At 29.9% G+C, this 21351-nt stretch overlaps 1 protein-coding gene across 1 annotated transcript in view; it reads left to right on the forward strand.

Annotated features, from left to right (window-relative positions):
* Positions 1-21351, forward strand: part of Eip74EF (Ecdysone-induced protein E74) — a gene marked incomplete in the record, with an annotated part of 327885 nt that overhangs the window by 194347 nt on the left and 112187 nt on the right.

Consider the following 21351-nt stretch of genomic DNA (forward strand, 5'->3'; position numbering starts at 1 on the left):
ATTTATAAAAAAGGAGCTGCTAGCGGACTTTCTTGGCAACTTTATAACCTTGCCTTCCAAAATCTTCCAGAATTACATTATTTTTATCCATTACTTAATAGATTTTTAAAAACGTCCAAAACAAAAGCATAACAAACGAAACACGAACTACGAGCAAATAACTTATAAAAACGACAAAATACAAAATGGTGTTGAACTCAAATTGATTCAATTCTGAAACTTCTTGAGCTCAGCCATGATAAAGTGGGACGAAAAATTGGTTACCAATCATTTTTTTTATTTTATAGCCTTCTTCACCCCCATCCGGACTATCATACTGCAATGGTATATTTTCAATAAATATCAAAGACATAAATTATTTTTTCATCAATAAAAAAAAATCAAATATTCTGATTTGTTTAGGTCCACATATTTTTAAATTTTATTTATATTTTTATTTTCTATAGTAATTATATTATAAGATCCAACTTTAACACATCAATTTTTATCGACAAAGTACAGGTCATATACAGTATTTTTTATACGAGGAAAACGTTCATGAAGGCTCTGTGCTTCACTGTAAAATTCAGGTTAGTGTGGATTTAATTATTTAATACCTTAAGATTTTCTTATTTAAAAAAAAAAAAATGCAATAGGATGAACAAAATTGGTGTAATTAATTTAGTTAGATCACTATTTTTAAACTCACTCACCACAAAGCTTGATTTAAATACAAGAGCTAGTCGAATCAGTTCATGAGCGGATTTGCATCCTTCGAAATTTTATTATCGGAATCCATTGATGCGAAGAGGCAAACATTACAGATTTTTGTCTATCCATTATACTTGTAAAATATACTTCTTTTTTTATGTTTTATACATTAAAGAAACAAACTGAAAAAAAAATTATAATTTTTTAAGAAACTTTTTCAAAAAATCCATGACCCACAAATTTAATTCTGACTAAGGTCGTAGATATATATTTGAAGACTTTTGTCCGTTATGAGGGGGAGAGGGTTAAAAGTATTGACGGTTGTTTTAAGAGGGTTTTTTATGTTATAAAGGGGTGATCACTTAGATAGATCACTTGTGTTGTCGGTTCTATTAATTTTATTTCTATTTCGTTTTAATTAATTCTAATGAGTGTTACTAGTTCGTTCAGGTTTACAGGAGTATTATCTACTAATGATAGTTAAAGATCCTGTGAACCTAATTGTACAGGTCTACTTAGCGCAATGCGTTGGGACGGTTAGGTTACCTAATAGCGACGAGGTAAACAATAGCCTCTGACATAACTGACGTAGCCTCATTGATGCGTTTCACGTAGAGCGTCACGTAGCTGATTTGACGGCTCTCGCTGGATTTCATGCTTCCCGCAATACACGTAGCGGCTTTTTTTTTTCTCTAACCCGCCCTCAAATTGGACGGTGAATCAACGCATTGCGAAACTAATTAAATGTCAATTAAGAGAACCAATTGGTCGTTAAATTGTTCTGAGCCTTACTCAACCGACTGATCAAATAGGCCTCCACTCAAACATCTCATAAATTAAAAAAAAAATTATGTTCTTAGTCTAAATTTAATTTTTACAGGTATTAAAGAATTAAATACAAAATTTTGTTAATTTTACGACCAAGTACGGACACTTCATAAATATTTCTCTAGTACAAACAGTACTTTTTTATAACTAATTGATGAGAAAAAGTAAGATTTTATTATATAATTACTATATATAATAAAAATATAAATAAATTTTAAAATTACAGTAGCAACGATAAAACACTATAGACCATAATTTGGGAGGTGAATCGAGAATCATCAATGAGTCGACTACTCTCAAGAATCACAACTCACTTAGTGAGTTAATTTTTTTTATTTATCATATTATTATTTATTTAAAATATTGTTTATTTATTTTCATCATAGCTCACTTAGAGTTGATTCTTTGATTCAAGAAAGTCGAAGAAGAATGCAAGGTTTTTTTAATTTATGTCAATTCATAAAAATTAAAAAAAAAATTTTTTTAAACAATTTGTTACAATATACTGTGCATAAAACTACTAAATATGGTTAAAACTTGTCCAATACATTTATAGAAAGGAGTAGGAGTACATTCTGCAACAGTTAAAGGATATTTATTATAAAATAAAATGTTAACTAAAACCATTTAGTGTTTTTATTTTACTTTCTGACAATTAACAAAGAACCTCAATGAGGACAGAAAGTTGTTATATTTTATTTTTGTTCTTTTTTTAAAAAAAATTAATATCTGTAGTTGACTAGTTTTACGTTTAGCCTTTAAAAAAATATGGTTTAATATTTGTTTGAATAAAAAGCATTTTGTTGATAAAAGAAAAATGAATAGTTTAAGAAGATTTTCATTTTATAACCGAACGCATCGGATTTCTAATAAATTTAAAATTTATATTTCCATCAATCACTGAACAATGTATCTATTTTATGAATGTATATATTGATCTGTTTTAATTATGTTATATAGTTTAAATTAAAAAAAAAAAATTAGTGTTAACATAAGTTTAAATTCAAGTTAAAACCGTATACCTTTATATTCTGAAAGGTGACATTTTTTTTTAGAATTTATAAAAGCCCAGATAGGAACTAATTATTCTCATAATTTTCCTTGTTTATTTTTCATTAAATAAATCAAAGATAAAAATGATAATTTACCTTAGCTCATTCATATATTGTTTATTTAATAAGATATTTATTTTCTGTATGTAGATATTAATACTCATAAATTTCCTAGTTGATTCATTTGTTTGATATTTACTATCTTGTTTTTACTTTTATTAAAAAAAAAAAAATCGGATAGATAGCCTCAAAGGAATAAAAATTGATAATTTTTTATAGAATAAGCATAAATTTATCAATAATATTTTCGGGAATCAAGATTGAACATTTGATATAAAACGAGTGATTGATTAACATCAAGGACTCCCTTCCAAGAGCCACGTGGCCTTTCCGTACAGTTCTTCCTGAATAAACTCTCCATCATTTCTTTCGATTGAGAATTGGTTATCACTCTTTATCTCATGATAGTCGATCCTAAAAATGTTATAAACAGTTAATTTGAGAAATAGAGGCTAAATTGAATGATAAATTAAAACAAAAAAAAACATAAGACAATCGGTCGTAGAAAGTTGTAGTTATTTTTTGTAAAAAACTAGCTTACCTTGGTTACAATCTTAAGCCCTTTCCAATCCACTAATTTGGCTGTTTCACAAAACACATAGCCGTTGCAACAGATTTTTTGCTAAAATTAAAAGTTTAATATGTGACCGTTGTTGTTGTTGTTGATTGGGGCTTTATGGCGTAAAACCCTGAGGTCATAAACGCCCATGTTTCGCATTTTATAATTCTATTTCAAGAATTGTAACTTTTTAAATAATTACTTATTTTAGAATTATTTAGTACGTATAAAAAACTTTCGGGTTTAAATCTTATTCAAAAGGTTAAGAAAATTTAAAACATTTCTATGTTTTTTTGGTCATCATTTAGGGCATCCGAGACACTCGGTCCCACTCCCAATCTACTTAAGTTCATGGAATAGAAATGATAAGTGAGCGTTGTTTCATAACGTAATACAGAATTACAGAAGGAAATTGATGAATATGAAAACGAAATCAATTCTATGATTGAAAGTTAAAAAAAAAAATTTTCAACTTCTGTAGTAAAAACTACTTTATTTATTTCTTACTTTAAATTGTATATGTATGAAATACATAGTTTTTAGGAATCTCGCAAAACTTTTTTTTTTCTCACTCTCTAAAAGGTTTTATTTATTTAGAAATACAAATTTATACTTTGTATGTCTACATAAATAAAAACTTTTGTAGGGTAAGAATATAAAAAAAACCTTTTATTTGAAATAAAAAAACTCTCACATTTCAAACAGACGTTTATAGCAAGTCCGTTGGTAGATATACGGTATATCAAAATTTCAAAAGAGGAGATCATAGAAAAAAAAATATAAAAAGGCAATCCTTCCCGGCATACCCGCCTCATTAAATCCCCACAGGAAGCAATGGCGTATTTAACGTAGGTCAAAATAAGCCTAAAATGTTACACCAACTCTTCTCTTATCTATCTGTTACTATTACCCTTTTCATTTATTATTTACAACATTTAATTTTTCTTATTATATCTTACTTTTCATTTTATACCCCTGTTATTTTACATTTCTTTTTTTCCTTTTTGTAACTATAGTGTTTGTATCTTTTTTAGCCCTGACGAAGCCCTGCAACGTGGGGCGAAACGTTGGCTCAATAAAATAGTATAATTATTTACTATTTGAGTTTTTTTTTACCGCACCCGGACCATATTCCATTCATCTATACACACGGTCAATCAATAATCTTCCACTAAAATATTTTAGTTTATCCCTAAACCTCCCGCAATAAAAGGATAAGAATTGTATTATACTGTATTTGTATTTTCATTCTATATATATTTGTTTTTGTTAAAATTAAACTTTATTAGAGGATAAGAAAAAAAAAATATTAGTTTTTCACAATTCTCTTGAAAACGGCTCTTTATTATGAGCCAGGTTTTAGTTTCATTGAAAATGACTGACAGAGCTTATATATCCAATTATCGAATTGGCTTCATCTAAAATTCCTAAGTTCCTAATAATTGTTTATTTGAAATAATTAACCATCTCACATTATCAATGTTAATTAATAAATAAGAGATAAACATAAATTATATAAGAATTAGATAAATGACTAAAGTTAAAAAAAAGAGAAATTCTCAGATTGAAAACTAGTTTCCGTAAATAATATAAGTAATATAGATGTTTAAAGAAATAAACAAAGAAAGAAATAATTTAACAGATGAGATAGGTGGGAAAATCCATAGTAATTATTTAAAGTATTGCAATTAAAAAGATATTAAGCACCAAATTTCCTTAAAATATTGTTTTCACTTATGCAATGGTATGTTTCAAGGCTAGTATAGCGGAAAAGAAGATAATAATTTGCTATATCATTACATTGTTTATCAAAAATAAAACAGCAACAAACAATATTGTAATTAACATTTAATAAATAGACCATCTAAAAATTTTTCGTTCCTACTGTTAAATTTCAATTTTGGCGATCACTTTGCCACTTCTTTTGTTTCATATTAATATTGTGCCATCTATAATTTTTCTTCGGCTTATCTATACATGAAATACATACTTAGGGGAAGAATTGTAATCAAAACAAAATTACCTAATTTCTATCTTAAGTATATATGTCTGTTTAGTTGTAAATGTTCAGATACACAGTTTGGTTATTCTAGTGTCCCAAGTCTTTTAAAAATGTTCCCATATCAGGGAAAACATTTCATAATTTATGAATATTATATATGATAACTGTATTTTTTATACAGTTGTAAATATCAATACATAAATAAAAAGTTTGTTAAATTTAGATTAAGATTCTTCAGATTTAGATAAATTAATATATTTTTTTTGTTTCATTCCAAAGATGTTTATACTATGTGTGTAGTGTTTTACTATATGGAAAAGAATATTTTATATTCAAATCATATTTTATTCATTTCTGTTGAAATTACTTTCAAAAGGTTTCAGGAGTAGAAAAAGACAATTCATAAAATAAGAAGGGTCGTTGTAGCCGAGTGACTGCAACCTAGAATCTGCAGCACCGTTTCGATTCCGCTTTGGGCGGGTCGACTTCTATTTTTTTACGGTCCCACGCGCTGAAGTCACATGACGGTTTTTGTCAGATATATCAATATATGGAACGATCTGTTAATTTGTTCATTTAGGATTTAACGTTCTCTTGGACTCCAGATTACGGCAGGAAGGAAGAAGCTATCTTATAGGTTACCAACCTGTAAGACAGGTTTTCATCCTACTCTAGCTATAGTAGAAAACTTGAAATTTATTCTAAGGGACAGCTAAGAAATGTCTACCAGCTCAGGCCGAGTTCAAACTTAACGTCAAATATTTAACGCGGCTTCTGGCGCGAGAATGTTAAGTTTGTTGGCTCAACTCGCTTCCCAATCCACGTCCTCATTTGTTCGTATTTGTTAATTGTCTAATATCGCCTGTATAAAGAAAGTATGGTGTATCGAATGTTATGTTGGTACGAATTTGATAAGAATGTTCTTGACACGGCAGAGTACGTTTGGTACAGGGTGAAGGCCGCTAGGGTACATATTTGACATGTAGGAGTTTGATCATGACAATTTTCCTTGTCTTGGGCACCATCACACCACCGAATCTTTTGCCTTGTCGCCGTTAAATATTTGACAATTCCACGCCGTAATTGTGTAACCTAGCCAAAACCAAGGCCGGCTGAAACAGCTACTATAAATTATCGCTTAGTGCAATCTGTGTACGTTCAAGTGACTCCAAGATAACGTCCGTAGTGGCGCAGTATTTTATCACTCCATCAAAGATAAAATTTAATTGTAAATTTTATTTGAAAATTAACGATCAGGTGATAAAAGGCAGAAAAGTCCTATTATTGATAAAAAAAATTCAATTAATTAAAACAGTAGAACATTTCAAATTGTCAAGATTCCTCAATCTGGTAGATTCGCGTATCAGGTTCTTGCATTAGAGTATTATCTCTCATTGTTTGTTTAAAACGATATTTATAGAGCTATTGTTTATTAATGTAATATTATGTCTTGAAAGACAATGTTGAAATGCATGACTTTGCATTCATACTGTATTTATCAATCCTAATTTCGTAATCTCACACCTACATTGTGTTTCGCAAGGAAACATTGAATTCCGTTTAGTTTCATCTAACCTTTTCTTACTTTGTATTCTACGTGTAAAAATGTGTCTCAGCCATCCTTACTATTGTGTCAGTGTTCGTATCCAAGATAAGTGAAATTGTCAATTTCTTTTCCGTAAGTCTCAATATTTTCTCCATTGGTGTGGTAGGGGATGGATCTCAACGACGTTATTAATCTCGGGGAAAAATACAAAATACTGTATTTATTTATAAAAGCAGGAAAAACAGATTGTAGCAAACAATACCTGTATAAAATACAGATAGTAATAACCTCTATTTTCAAGGGTTTTTTTTAATTTTAATAAAATACGATAAAAATCAATATTCCCTTGATATCGTTTATAACAACCTCAGATATCATGACGCATCGGTTATAGCGTCAAATATTTCCGGTGATATGATGAACGTCACTAAAACAAACGAATCACAATTGGTTTCTCGTAGGTTGTTAAAAACGATATCCAGGGCACTATAAATAAATTGTTATTAAAACATCTCACATTACAGTCACACATTCGTTAGTTTGCTAATGTTTTCAGGTTATAACCATATACTTGTACTTTTCCGCTGTTAAAATGTTGTTATTTTATACTTTTCCTAAATGTTCTATGAATTCCTCATTAAATTCAATATTCGCTACGAACTCTTAATATGTCAATAGTATAATCATATAAGGAGTATAATCATAGTAATATTTATAATGATTACTTCATTTTTAAAAATTCAAACAAAATAAGTATAAAAAAAAACAATGGAATATCTGTTTGCCGAAAGTCAATTAAAATATTTTATACGTACGACCAAAAATGACAAGTTCTTCACTAAATACACACAAAAAAAAATGCATTACTAAACTCTCGCAGATGAGGAAGCTAAAATTACACGAGTATTTGAATTTTTAAAAGCACATCGCTTTCTTTATAAATTATAACTCCTCTTCGATTTTTATTTATTTTTTTTATTTTTTTTTTTAATTATTTTTCAATTTTTTTTTATTTTTCTATTTTTTATTTATTTATTTATTTTATTATTATTATTTTTTGTTTACTTTTATCATCCCATAGGCGTTGATGACCAGAGGGTTTTACGCCTTTAAGCAACAATCAACAACAACAACAAAAATGCATTATTCTGAATTGGTAACTAAATACCAATTATAATATAATTAAATGAACACATACATAACTTTATAGTGAAAATATACATATATTAAAATAATAATAAATAAAATTGAAAATAGAATAAAGTAAATTTTAAAAATCCGAAAAAGATAAAATAAGCTTAAAACACGTTTCATAAATTATCACGATCACTAAATGTCTCATAATCTTCACTTGTGTGTAAAAAATCTTCTGAGATTTTCCATTTCTTTTTTGTATAAAGTCAGGTTCTACTGTGGAATATGTGTCTTTTTAACTAGTTTTGGGTCCTCATTTTGCCGAAGAAAAAAATAATTAATCTTGCTAGAAACGATTGTCTAATAATAATATAATCTTAAATTGTAATTTTTATTTTGAGTTTAGAAGAAATCCAATGAAGCTCCGAAAGATTTTCATCTCACACCAACAATTGCTTAAGGAAATAGGTAAGATTTACTCAACAAGGTTTCGGATAGCACTGCTTAAATCTACGTACACTCAATGAAATTATTTGAAACTTTGTCACAACATTCCTCTGTGGGCGAACTAAAACTTTTTATAATCCAGAGATTTCCAAGACAATTTTCTAACAATGTGGTTTCAAAGGTATCAGTATGGAACCTTGGGGTTCCCCATGTTTAAGTATATTAAATTTTATCATCAAGGTGTTCAAGGTTAAGAACCCCTTTTTCCTAATATTTTCGTGAATAAAGTTGTTTGGGTATTGAAGTCGACGTCTTCTAATTCTCCAGCTCCCTTAACTATGAAATTTCCATTGGAAAGAGCTATTTTAAAAGAAGGATTTACAAAGAAAGCTTGATTTTATGACAGCGATTTTTTCGAAAAAACATATCCTAAAGGAGTATATAATTTTTATATATAATATTTATCGGCTTGGATGTAAACGGTATGGATTAACCTATAATTATATATTTATGAATTGAAGGTATTAACCTCTCGGCCGGCCTGGGTACTTATGATCACGGACTCTTAAAGGAAATTAATTACTCAAATGGTTTTTTTTTTTTTTTTTTTTCCAATTATCCGCAACGTTTGAACCTGTCATAAAAAAAACGTTAAAATAGATTCCAATTTAACATCTTTAGAATCGAATCAGAAAAATTACCGATATAAAATCATTTTTAAATTATATTTTCTATAAGAATCCTTTCTTCAAAAGATCTCTTTTCCAGTACATGTATATGGAAATTTCAGAGCTAAGCGAGCTGGAGAACTGAAAGATGTAAAAACGTCTTTACCCCGAAAAAGAAAGTTATTTGCCATAACGAAGATCCATCTAGTTAATTCCAAAATTTTCAAAACTATCTAAAATAAAATTCTGGGTTCAATCAATATATGTCCGTACTAGGAGGGTACCCCGTGTCTATCGGTAGATCAACCCTAATCTTACAAATTATTTAACTGTTCATTTAATTGTACTATTCGTTGCTAAATTAGTATAACTGTAATTTACATATATTCTGTAGTTCAAATTGTATTATTTTTTTCAATATAGTGTAATCGGGGAAAAAAATAAATTTCAAGTCTTTATCCCAGAATTTTAATTTGTATTTCAATTAACTCTTGAAAAACAATGTTCGTAATTTTCCACTGAATTTTTATTCTGTCCCTGCTCATGCTCTTTGATAGAACTACATACGAGTAAATATTTCTTCCTTCGAACCGACTTTTTACTATACCCATTTTTATTATTTCACCTTATATATAAAATAAAATATTACACGGTGATCACTTAAAAGTTTTTCATATAATAGATATATAAACACTTTATGTGCTTTTCATTGCCCATCACGTATGATTCATCATAATGAACACTCATTTGGCATGCACTTCAGAACCAAGTTAACAATATTCTTATTAGCTCTAATTTCAATAACACTAGTGTATTTACATGACTCGTGAAAATGCCTCCTCGTTTTCTGTTAATTACATTGAAATTGAAAGCCAATCAAGAAATAAAAATTCACAAATAATTTACATGATAGTGAAATCAATAAACGGCAATGGATACTTCGAAACAGAATCAATTACAGGAAACGAAGTTTTATCTTGTGAAGGACACTCGACGTTTATAAGAAATCAGAAATGGGTAGATAATTGAAAACAACTTATGTTTAAAACTTTTCACAAACAATCTGAGAGCGGATCCAACTGGTTACGCACAAATGACTCATTATGTTTCCTATCATATCTCAAGTTGCACAACTTTTCATAAAATAGTGAAACTTGTTCAATTCCAATTCTCTTCCTACAGAATCCTACGAAATTGAGAATATTACTACTAAATTCCAATTATTCTAATTTAATTGATTTATAGAATTCTATTTAAATTGATAAACTTTTTTTTTCCACTGATTATTAACCAATAAATTATAAATATATTTATTGGATGATCGACCGTGTGTAAAATACAAAATGAAGATGGTCAAAAGGCGGCCAAAGAACTCAAATAGTAATTAAAAGATTTATTGTAAGCCAACTTGTCCCTCCACTTTGCAGGGCTTCGTCAGAATTAAAAAAGATACAAACAGCACAAATAATGTAAAAAGTAGGAAAATTGATAACATAAAATAAAAGTATACTAAGTCAAGGTTAAAAATGATTAAAAATATGTAAAAGTTTAGATAAAAATGGACAAGGTAAATTTAAGAAAATAAGATGTACAGTGAAAAGTATAAATAAACAAGAATTACAAAAAAGTATTAGACAAATAGTGAAAACAGAAATAATAAAAAACAAAATGTAGATAAAAGATAAAGATATATAAAAATACAGTACGCACTAAAAGACGAAAATAAAGGATATAATAATAAAATAAAGGTCAAGAACAAAATAGAATACCCACCTCTCTGAAGGACGGAAAGCTAAAGGAGTTTGAGGTGGATGCGAGGTATAAACAGAGTAGGGGAGTGGGGGAATCCGACGGTTAACAAATTACGTTACATTAAAACAATATCCTTTTATTTATTTATTTGTATAGAGATGGTTTTTTGTATATAAATTCTAAAAATACGTAATAGAAGAATTCAAAAATAAAGAATTTAATTATCAATATTCAACTTGTGTATAAACGTTTTTTATATAGGTATATTTTTTTTTCAAGGAATACCCATATTGCTTTTTTACATCTTTATTTCCTTATTGAAGACGATTCCAATTACAGAGAGACTAGTAGATAGGTATCTACATCAGGAATAATGGCAAATTTTAATGTCAAGACAAATCCCTTAAAGGGATAATAAAGAATACAGGAGGAATATAAGTTGCAGATTAGATTAGAAGATCGACAATCGTCCCAAATAAAAAATGAAGAAGTGGGAAGTAATAGGGGCATTCCTTGAAAAAAGAAAAGAAAACATTAATATTAAGAATTAGGCGAGGAACTTTTCTACTAACTCCAAGAATCCGGCTGTGACAACTAATTATTTAATCTGTTACTGCTGCCGGGAGTCAACCCTGTGGGTTTGGGGAACCCTTTGGGCCCACCTATATAGTGGTTACCCTTAATTATAAAAAACTTTTGGTTTAGTTTACTTCCTCAAAGTACTGCACCCCTGATCTTTCATGGGTTGAAACGATAAACATTTATTTTATATTAAGGATTAATACAAAGAATATTTATTTTAATTAATAGTTTACTTCTCGAATATGAATAGGGTTACCATAAATTATAAAAGCCGCTCCTAAAATATTTGAAAGATCAGGGGAGGGGGGAGAAGAGAGAGGAGAACTAAAGGCGAGAGGATGAAAATAGTGATTTAAATAAAACAATATTTTTTCTCTCACCGAACATATTTTTGGAATCTAATGCAAAAACGAATTTTTACAAACAACATTCAGCTGTAAAAATAGCTAATATATATGTAATACATAAATTTAATAAATACTATCATCATATATTATACCTTTTATATTCTTATACAATAAATAAGATTTAAAATAGAAAAATATTCTACTAGGCGTTAGGCTTCGTTTTTAAATTATTTTTCTTACGAAATAATTTGTTGGAGGAAGTTTGTCTTATCTTAATTTTTTCATAATATTCCAAACAGAAGACGAGGAATTTCCTTTAATATCTAAAACTCCTTTTACCAAGAAAATCAGTAACTTCCCTCTGTAGTTGAAGTTACTATCATAAAAAAATTGTTTCGGCAGTTGCTCATGTATGGGGTAAAGACGTGAAGATCTTAAACATATTAGGGAACACATTTGCCTTTGAGAAGAAGTTAAAACTCTCCATATATTTAGAAATTCTAACATGGTCTGCTAGGTCCCGGACAAATTATCCATTTATCTCCGCTCATTCAGAAACCCTGGACAGTTTTACAATCGGGTACTTACCGGCGACACCGTCCCGGGCATGATGCTCTATCACTAACTGCCCGGGCAAATCTGGGACTTATGAAGCGTAACTCTACACATGAAGAATTTTAGTCGTGTTTGGACTCATTTTCTTTTGAATTTTATGGAGAATCCAAAAACTTACATAATAAAAATTAACTCTTTAATTAAAAAAGATAATGTCGGTAGGTGAGACCATTATGTAGGTATAAAGTAGTTCGTTAGATCCCCTGAACTACCGTAATCGTCTGGGAATCAAGGCTGAGATAGACAATAATTGATGCCATATGTATTGGATTACTAATTGTTTGTTATTCAGTCTCAATTTCAAATTTATAATCAACTAATCAAATAATTTAAAATTCTTTTTTATCACAATCAAGAATCAAGGTTAATTAATTCCTTGAATTTCTTTTTTTTTATTGACAAAACCTAATTTATCACCATGTTGTACATTTTTTTTACTTATAAATTCAATTTAATTTAGCAAAATATCACTTTTAATATATTTTAATTTTTTTTTCCATAATGAAATGAATTGATTGAATTGAGGTACTAATGTGAAATATATTTAAACATAATATATTTAAAACTATGTGATTCTTGACTAACTCCTATTTTTTTTATCAGATGTCGAAAAACCGCCGGATATTCAACATGAACTTATCAGCATTCTAGTAAAAATAATTTTGTACGATGACCTTATCATTAATGACGGACGTAACAATGAATCAACTTTACTAGCACGTCATAAGGACTATATTCTTAGTAAATATTTTCTGAAGCATCAGTAAAAAGTCATATATCTAAACTAAGGAATATACTACATGTATATCATATATCTATACATAGGAATGTATTACAAAGAAGTCTGATCTTGAAGTCTGAACGTTAAATAATTGTCAATGTCTGGAAATGATAGTGAAACGTCAATCAATAAATTGAAGGAAATTCCCAACACCTCAGGGTTCATTTTGATTTATTTGCGATTCACTTTTTTGCACTAAATTTTCATTTATAATTATTTAGTTTTGTTTCTTTTCGTAGCCTGTCCCCTTCATAAAAGTATCACATTATGAGTTCATACATAATCCAAGAAATGGAATATGTATTCTACAGCGTTATCTCCCTTGGATTGCCTTGTGGCAAGGTGTTACAAGGTCTTAATTACAGGGTCCAATTAAAGTAGTAAAGACTACCTTAATAGTTAAGTAATAAGTAATAATAAAACTTATCTGACTTTTTAGATAGACAACTATAGCGAGTAAGTTGGTCGATGTACGACATGTAACAATCTCACAAGAGGAGATCATAACACAAAAAAAAGGCAAACCTTTACCAACCGGACTTAGACCCCCAGGGAGCGAAGGCCCATTTTCACTTTTGAAATATTTGCTTAAAATGGGATGAGGAGACTTGATAGTTAAATCGAGCAATATTTTAAAAGTGCCCAAAATTGAAAAACGGCGTACCCTCCTGTAGAAAATAGTAAACGATTACAATATAAACAGAAGGTATACAAGTTATTTACAATCCATAGCCATGTACACCTTATAGAATTGATTATATTTCGTTCAGAAGTCAGTTAATAACTTGAATAAAGCCTCAATAAATTGGTGCATTTTCGTGGCTTTTAGTGTTATTTGATCTTTGGAAAGTGAATCCATCAAATTTACCTTTGTAAATATGGGCCCCATCCTCCAAATTGTCTGCGTATCCTCCAAATTCTGTAACGTAACTTTTCCGCAAAACAGATTAGAAAAAATAAAAACTTCAAATTAATTTACAATGGTACATAAAAATGAATTGCTTATAAATGTATATCCATTCATACTTGTATCTAATATTAAATTTTTTTTTAAAACATTATAACCTTATTTAATTATGTATGTCGAATAGAATGTAGTCAATCGAAATGGACTCATATGAAAAATAAGAATGTCCCAAAAAATAAATGTGCTCGTTAAATCATTCCTTTGAGGATTAGATGTTCATTTTAAATAGTTTTTTTCAGTTTAATATAATATTTAAACAATTTTTGTAACATTTAGAATTACCAATACCACATATCCTTGTATGCATGAATATGCCTAAAAATTGGCGTCCAAACCCATAACAGCCTTACCGTAATCCTCCCACCATACATTTCGACCTATTCCTCGGACCAGTAAGCTCAGTGTTATTATATATGTACAGACCTTGTAGATCTTTGGCAGCCCGAACCACCATCCTCCACGCCTGCCTATCTTGGGCTACTGCTTTCCAAGTTGATGCATGCAGCTCTTCTTTCATATCTTTGTTGATTCCGTCCGTCCATCTAGTTTTCGACCTCTTACGCGGTCTCTTGCCAACTACAGTGGCATTCATTGTTGCGTAGTGGCGTCCTAATGGATAGCTTCGAGCCACATGTCCCGCCCATCATAACCTCCTTGCATTCATATCATGAGAAACTTATTGACCAGTCTCTGCGAGCATTTCACTAATTCTTCTCCTCCATGTCCTAAAACTCTGATCCCAGATCACTCCTGTAATTTTACAAAGGACTTTCCTTAAAATCTATCAGCTGGTAAATAAAATTATATTTGAAAACCAGAGTGCATATGTTTATTTGAATAGTACCTAATGTATCCACTCACACACCATATGTACACAATCCAAAGCAAAAGTCGTTTACTGTATCTGTGCTAAGATTGATCTAAGATAAATTTAGGACTCTTCTTTTTCTAGGATTTGTACCAAAAATTAAAAGTTTATGTTATTTAGCAAAGTGACTTTCGGCACAATATTATAAAAATCTTAGGATCTTATTGTTAAAAAGTTATAATCATTGGCAGTGCCCGACTAAAATAACATTAATAATTAGCCATTTTACATAATGAATCTGTTTATTAATCTTGGTGTTACATGAATTATTTTTCGAATAGTCTTTGTAAATTAACTTAATGGATGATATTTTAGTTGCTATCGGGTTAATATTAGTTAGATATAGACGGCGACCCATGGCTTCGACTATAGGAAACGAAATAGTGAGCCGAGGCCAGGAATATCCCATGCTCCAGATAGCAGAGCTTGTTGGAGATATTTTGGCGTGGTTCTGTTTACATGGGGACAGATAGACGCCCTAACACATCTTAACACATCTTCGCCCAAATGGGTCAACCTTATCAAGCAAGCGAACGCTTGTCCCGAAAATAGCCGAGCATTCTAGTCCAATCTGACATTTCCGTAAGCTTGTAACAAATGCAACGTCTCATTTCCCCTTAATCTAACTGTAGCTGTCATTATACAGATATTAATCACAAATAAATTTACCAATTTTTGAAATGCATTAACCTTAAACATATGATCGATTATAAATAATTCAAATTATTTTATATCAGTAGATTTAAAAAAAAAAAAAAAAAAAAAAAAACTTCGAGAATAAAAAATAATGAATTGGCAGAAGGGTCACTAGAAAAATTTAGGTGCAATTTAGGACCAAAAATGATTTATTGATCATAAGGATGGAGTTCTAATCGTGAAAAAATACCGAAACGTAATTGTTGATTGATATTGTAAATTTAATTAGTTAACCATTTTTGGAATACATAGTAATTACGAAATTGCCTGAAAACCTCCTATAGTATCGAATATGAAATGTTTTATTACACAGTGATAAAAACTTTCCTTAAAAGAACTTTCCTTTATTAATTTCTTTTAATTACATAGTTTCTCTCAATGTTTTGGCATATTCTCCCATCCTAAATGTTTATGCACGTAAACATTTATTTCTTTTTTATTAATTTAGGAAGATTGGAATTTTATGTATTTTTTTATGTGAACATATTACACACGTAATAAAAATGTTCAATATAAATAAAAAATTAAATTAAAGAAATAAAATTTTACGTGCGTAAACACTTTTTTTAATGTAAAATTATTTACATCCACTCTTACTGTACAAATATAGTGAATAACTTTATTACTATATATTTACAGTAATGTATTTAGACAATATAGGGGGATATAAAGAATATTAAAACATTAAAAAATAAGTAAAAAAAAGGATATTCTGAGAATAGGGAATGTCCCGAAACGTCGGGAAATAAACAAAGTAAAGAAACTTTCGTTGATGGAAGATTTTTATCACTGTATGAGAAATTTAATTCTATTTATTTTTAAAGGAGCAGAGGTTATGTCTGCGATAAAATTTTAATTTTCCCAAATATTTTGAATTTGAACATAAAATTTTAGTAACTCTTTAAAATATTTTACTACAATGTAGACCCAAATCTCTAATTTCCCAACATTTTGAGTTTTCAAATTATCGGTTGGGATGGTGGTTCGTTCTAGATCCATTCCACAGCGAAGACCGTTGGCGCAGGTAGAAATACAAACAGCCTTTGGACAAGCCTCAAGCTCCTCCAGTTCTTGTAGATTCCTCACCTGGCGCTTCGAAAAGCACACCTGCTCTGAAGGGAGGTTATTCGTAGAACCTAAGAAAGTAAGTAGAGTGATATAACGGAAGTAGGACGAGAGGAGGAATCTGGAACTTGGCGGAAACGGAAAGTGGCTTTCTTCCCTCTCTATTGCACTTTCTTCTCCTGGCCCCTTCGCGCCCGCGTCAAAGCCTCACGCAGATCGTTTAGGTTCATCGATGTCTTAGTGATTCGCTTTCACCTGGCTGACTTTACGATCCTCGTAAAAAGCTAAAAAACATCGTTTAGCGCTTGTTTTTTCGACCCTTCTCTTTTTTATTATTCTGTCAAAGCTTGCACTACATTCGAACATTGTTATTCTACGGATTATTCCTTGACCTTAATGTTAGTTTCGGACACTCGAAAAGAAAAAAATTCCTTTGTACAGACTACTTCATCGTTTTATAGAAAACAAGAAAGGCATTTAAATCACCAACCTAAGTAATTTATTTAGGACATTGTACTTCGTCATATGGCCTTGCATAAAGTAATGTTTTATTCATCGAACTTCATGACCCAGAATGTTATCTTTACCTATAACATGCAATCTGTGTATTAACTCGCTTTAAATATATTTCCAATCTATAATTTTTTTTTCAAATCTAAACCGAAATATAAGTTGTCCAATTGTTGAAAAATAATCAATAATTCAACCCCAATTTTTTATTACTTTTTACTAGTGAAAATTGATGAGTCTGCCCACCAGACTAAGGAGGAATAAAAATGGCTGCTGTTTCGAAACAAATATGTTTATTAATTTTTTCTTCCAGAGCTCCATATCTTTATAATTACCCACAGCACTAAAAAATCTAATAGAACATCAATTAACGTAGAATAAATTTGCTAAAATATGAGTCCTAATTAGCTATTTACATTTAATAGTTCTCGAGATGCAGTTTTTAAAAAATCAATATTTCATAACAAAAAATGTATAGTTTGTATAGTATGCATCAATCAGTAGTTTTTTAATTAATTTATAATAAATAATAAATCTGTATCTCAGGAAACATTACACGTACAGATGTCTTTTAGCACTCAAATTAAAGCTAGTTTGATGTCCTAAATAGTAGTTTATTACGTTTATCTTCGTAGCAGTAGTAGTTTTCATGATGTTTGCAAAAATAAACAAATGCACAAAATGTTTATTTCTCGCTGTTTTGAAAGCACGTTTGGTTTATGAAAAACTATGTCTAATAAATCATTAAACATACACACGTTTTATAGCATTCAAATGTTTTCACAATGTTTTGAAGAACGTTTGATTCATTAAATACTTTATCTCAGAAATTATTAGACGTACAGATATCTATTGAGGCTCATATCTTAGAAACTTTACTATACTTTAAATAATATGCTATGAAGTTTTCTAGTGTTATTGGAAGTTTTAAAAATTTGGAGTTTCTAATTAAAAATTGACCAAATATTTCAACTTTTTCTGGAAAAAAATACACTTTGAAGTATTGTTTTATATATTATACCTTAAATTATTTCATATTTATTTTTTATTGTCATTTACTGTATCACTTTTGTTGTCTAGGTAAAAATTGAATTTCTTTTCGAACGGAAAATAACGTATGATTTTTGCTTTACTTGAAAGGACTCAAAATTGAATTTTTTGTAACGTCTGGAACATCCAATATTTTTGGATGACTCTTAGTATGTTTGACTGAGTCATTTTAACTCAAATTAATTAATTTTTCTCAAAAATATTATAATAATAATCACGTTAAATTAGTCCTACTGGCCTATGAAAAAATACAAATTATTTTAACAAATTATCTTTCGTGTTGTACTAACTCGTTAATAATGGTATGCATTAAAAAATATAAAGGCCTGTAATGAACCGCTATTTTTATGATGCAAAAAATGAGTAGCTCTTAGTTCCAGCATTCCCTGATAGATAGAAGCACGCGCACTTTACTCAATGTAAGAAGGGTGTAGAATTGCCTCTATGCGTTTGCCAAACAATGGTGAATTCACGCATGCGCAAACGTTTGGATGGTTTATTTGGATTGGCTGGTACAAGTTGACCTGAATTTGTGGCTGACCTATCCGGTGTCAGTTATCGGTCACAGATACACAAAGTGCACTTGTGCCGCATCCACAAGTTTGTTTCAGTTGGAATTGTTTTAGAACTGCCAACATATGAATATTTGTACTCTCCATGTTTCTGTTGTGTTTTTTAAAAATATTTATTCCTATTTACAACTGTACATTATAATACATTTAATAAATCTGATCTCAGTTAAATTGGAGTGTTACAGGCGTGTAGAGAAACTACCCATTGGTAGCACTCTAATGACGTTTTACATTAGCCGGTCTCGTGGCCATCTTCTTTTCAGGCGCCTCGGAGGATTGTCAAGAATGGAAGAGGAAGCAAGGTTAGAAACTAGTAGGTTTGGGTGGCTAGGGAGTTTATAATGGAAGGAGTGATATCTGGTTCGGGCTAGATCGATTACATGTGGAACATTGAGGTCCTTATGTATGATTTTATTTGTGACAAAGTAAGGAGCATTGAGGATTTTACGAATGATTTTGGATTGCAATGATTGGATACGAGAGGAATTCGAAAGTTTAGTGGAGCCCCAAAGCACAACTACGTATGTCCAGATTGATCTTATTACAGTCATGTAGATCATTCTTTTGTAATGAAATGGAAACTTAAACCGTTTGTCCAGTAAATGCTGTAAAAGTCGAAATCGACGTGCAGTTTCCTGTCTTTTCAGTCTTGTGTGAGGATTCCAGGTTAGTCGTTTGTCCAAATGTAGTCCAAGGTAGCGGATCTGTTCGACAGGAATAAGAGCAACATTATTAAAGGATACTGTAGGGCAGTCGGTAGGTTTACGACGAAAGGTAAAGGTGATTTGATGGATTTTGTTTGGATTTATTTTAATCCTCCAATTACGATACCATTCTTCGAGGGCTGTGATATGGAATTGGAGTGTTTGGGATGCAATCAAAGGGTTATTATTAACAGCGAGCACACATGTCTCATCAGCTTAAGTGGTGAGAAGTGAATAATAAAGCTGCAAATTTGCAATTAGTAAATTAATATAATAATGAGAATAAAACAAGATGATAAATATAAGATATAAAAGAATATGATAAAAAATAAGGATCCAATAATATCTATTACTAAGCACGCACATACATTGCTAATTTTAATTGTAATATAATAAATAAATTATGTGGAGTTAAGAAAAAATACTGGCAGATGTACTCATTTTGTGAATCAAAATCAATTATTGGGAATCACAGAAGTAACAAAAAATTCAGTTAAAAATTTCTGTTTACCAAACATTAGTACAAGTCATAGATTTGCGACAAGTGGCAAACTCCTAGATCCATCATAATAAATTTAATTTCATCATATATACTGCCTATATATAATGTTTTGTATTCGTAATTTTTACGTAATATATGAATGAAATTAATATTAGAGCTTTATTTCATACAGTCAAAATTAATCTGCACTCCCGTTTATACGGCGATGTCTCCGTCCTAAGGAGGACGGATAAGCTGGGTGGTTGGTGCTGTATATAACTTTAAGCTATATTCCAGAACCTAATACTTAGTAGTAAGGAATCCACTAATATAGTGGGTATAAGCTAAATTTGTAATCTTGGATCAGTAAGGTCAGTTAGTTTATCAACTACAGATAGGAGAAATGTTATTTATCCGCGGATTGTATAACTTTACGCAGAGGTACTAATCCACTTCAGCTATTGTCTCCTGATTCATGAACAATATATTGTCATTAAAGTTAATGATAAGCAATAACAATAACTATACGCAAATCACACTTTTAACTTGCAAGCTTAAGTACAGCAGTCAGATTTAACCTTACAACAGATAGAGCATATTAAAGGTAACTTTATGGTACTAATGAAGTCATTTTAAATAAAAATAAAAAGTGATTTTTAATAAATTAAATGATTAAATTTTGTTAATAGCAAATTTTAGGATGATAATAGATTCTAAAAAATAAATGTTAGATATGAGATAATTGATATCAGATAAAGAAAATAGGAGAAAACGAAATAAAAAATGTAATATAATGGATGAAATATATATGATATGAACATAAAAGTTAAATTGGAAGAAGATAGTTGACCGTATGAAGTAGATTGTAGGAAGATAGTCCGGGTGGCAGTCAATAAAGGTACGAAATGGTATAATTAAACAGTTTTTTCTACTATTTTATACCTTTATTGGCCGCTTTCCTTCCTTTATTCGCCTTTATCTTTCTACAATAAAAGGTAAATAATTGATAATAAAAGTATTAATTTTTTAGGAAACATTTGATGAATTTTTATAACTGAAAATGGCACACATTAATTAGAAACAAGTTGAATTATGTTGTTTATATATTTGTATCGAGTTAAAATGCTCAGTCATATGTCTACATAATTTTAACTATTTAATGTGAATTATCTGTTATTGTAGATCTTGAAAATGAGATAAAAAGCATCGAAACGTTCAATAAAATAAATATATATACATACATCTAAATGATATAATACTTACAAACCTTGGGACTGACCCCAAATTTATCCGAAACTCTCGCAGATGAGGAAGCTAAAATTACACGAGTATTTGAATTTTTAAAAGCACATCGCCTTCTTTATAAATTATAACT

The sequence above is a fragment of the Halyomorpha halys genome, unplaced genomic scaffold (genome assembly GCF_000696795.3).
Source record: "Halyomorpha halys isolate HHAL.00 unplaced genomic scaffold, Hhal_1.1 Scaffold943.1, whole genome shotgun sequence".
Lineage (NCBI taxonomy): Eukaryota > Metazoa > Arthropoda > Insecta > Hemiptera > Pentatomidae > Halyomorpha > Halyomorpha halys.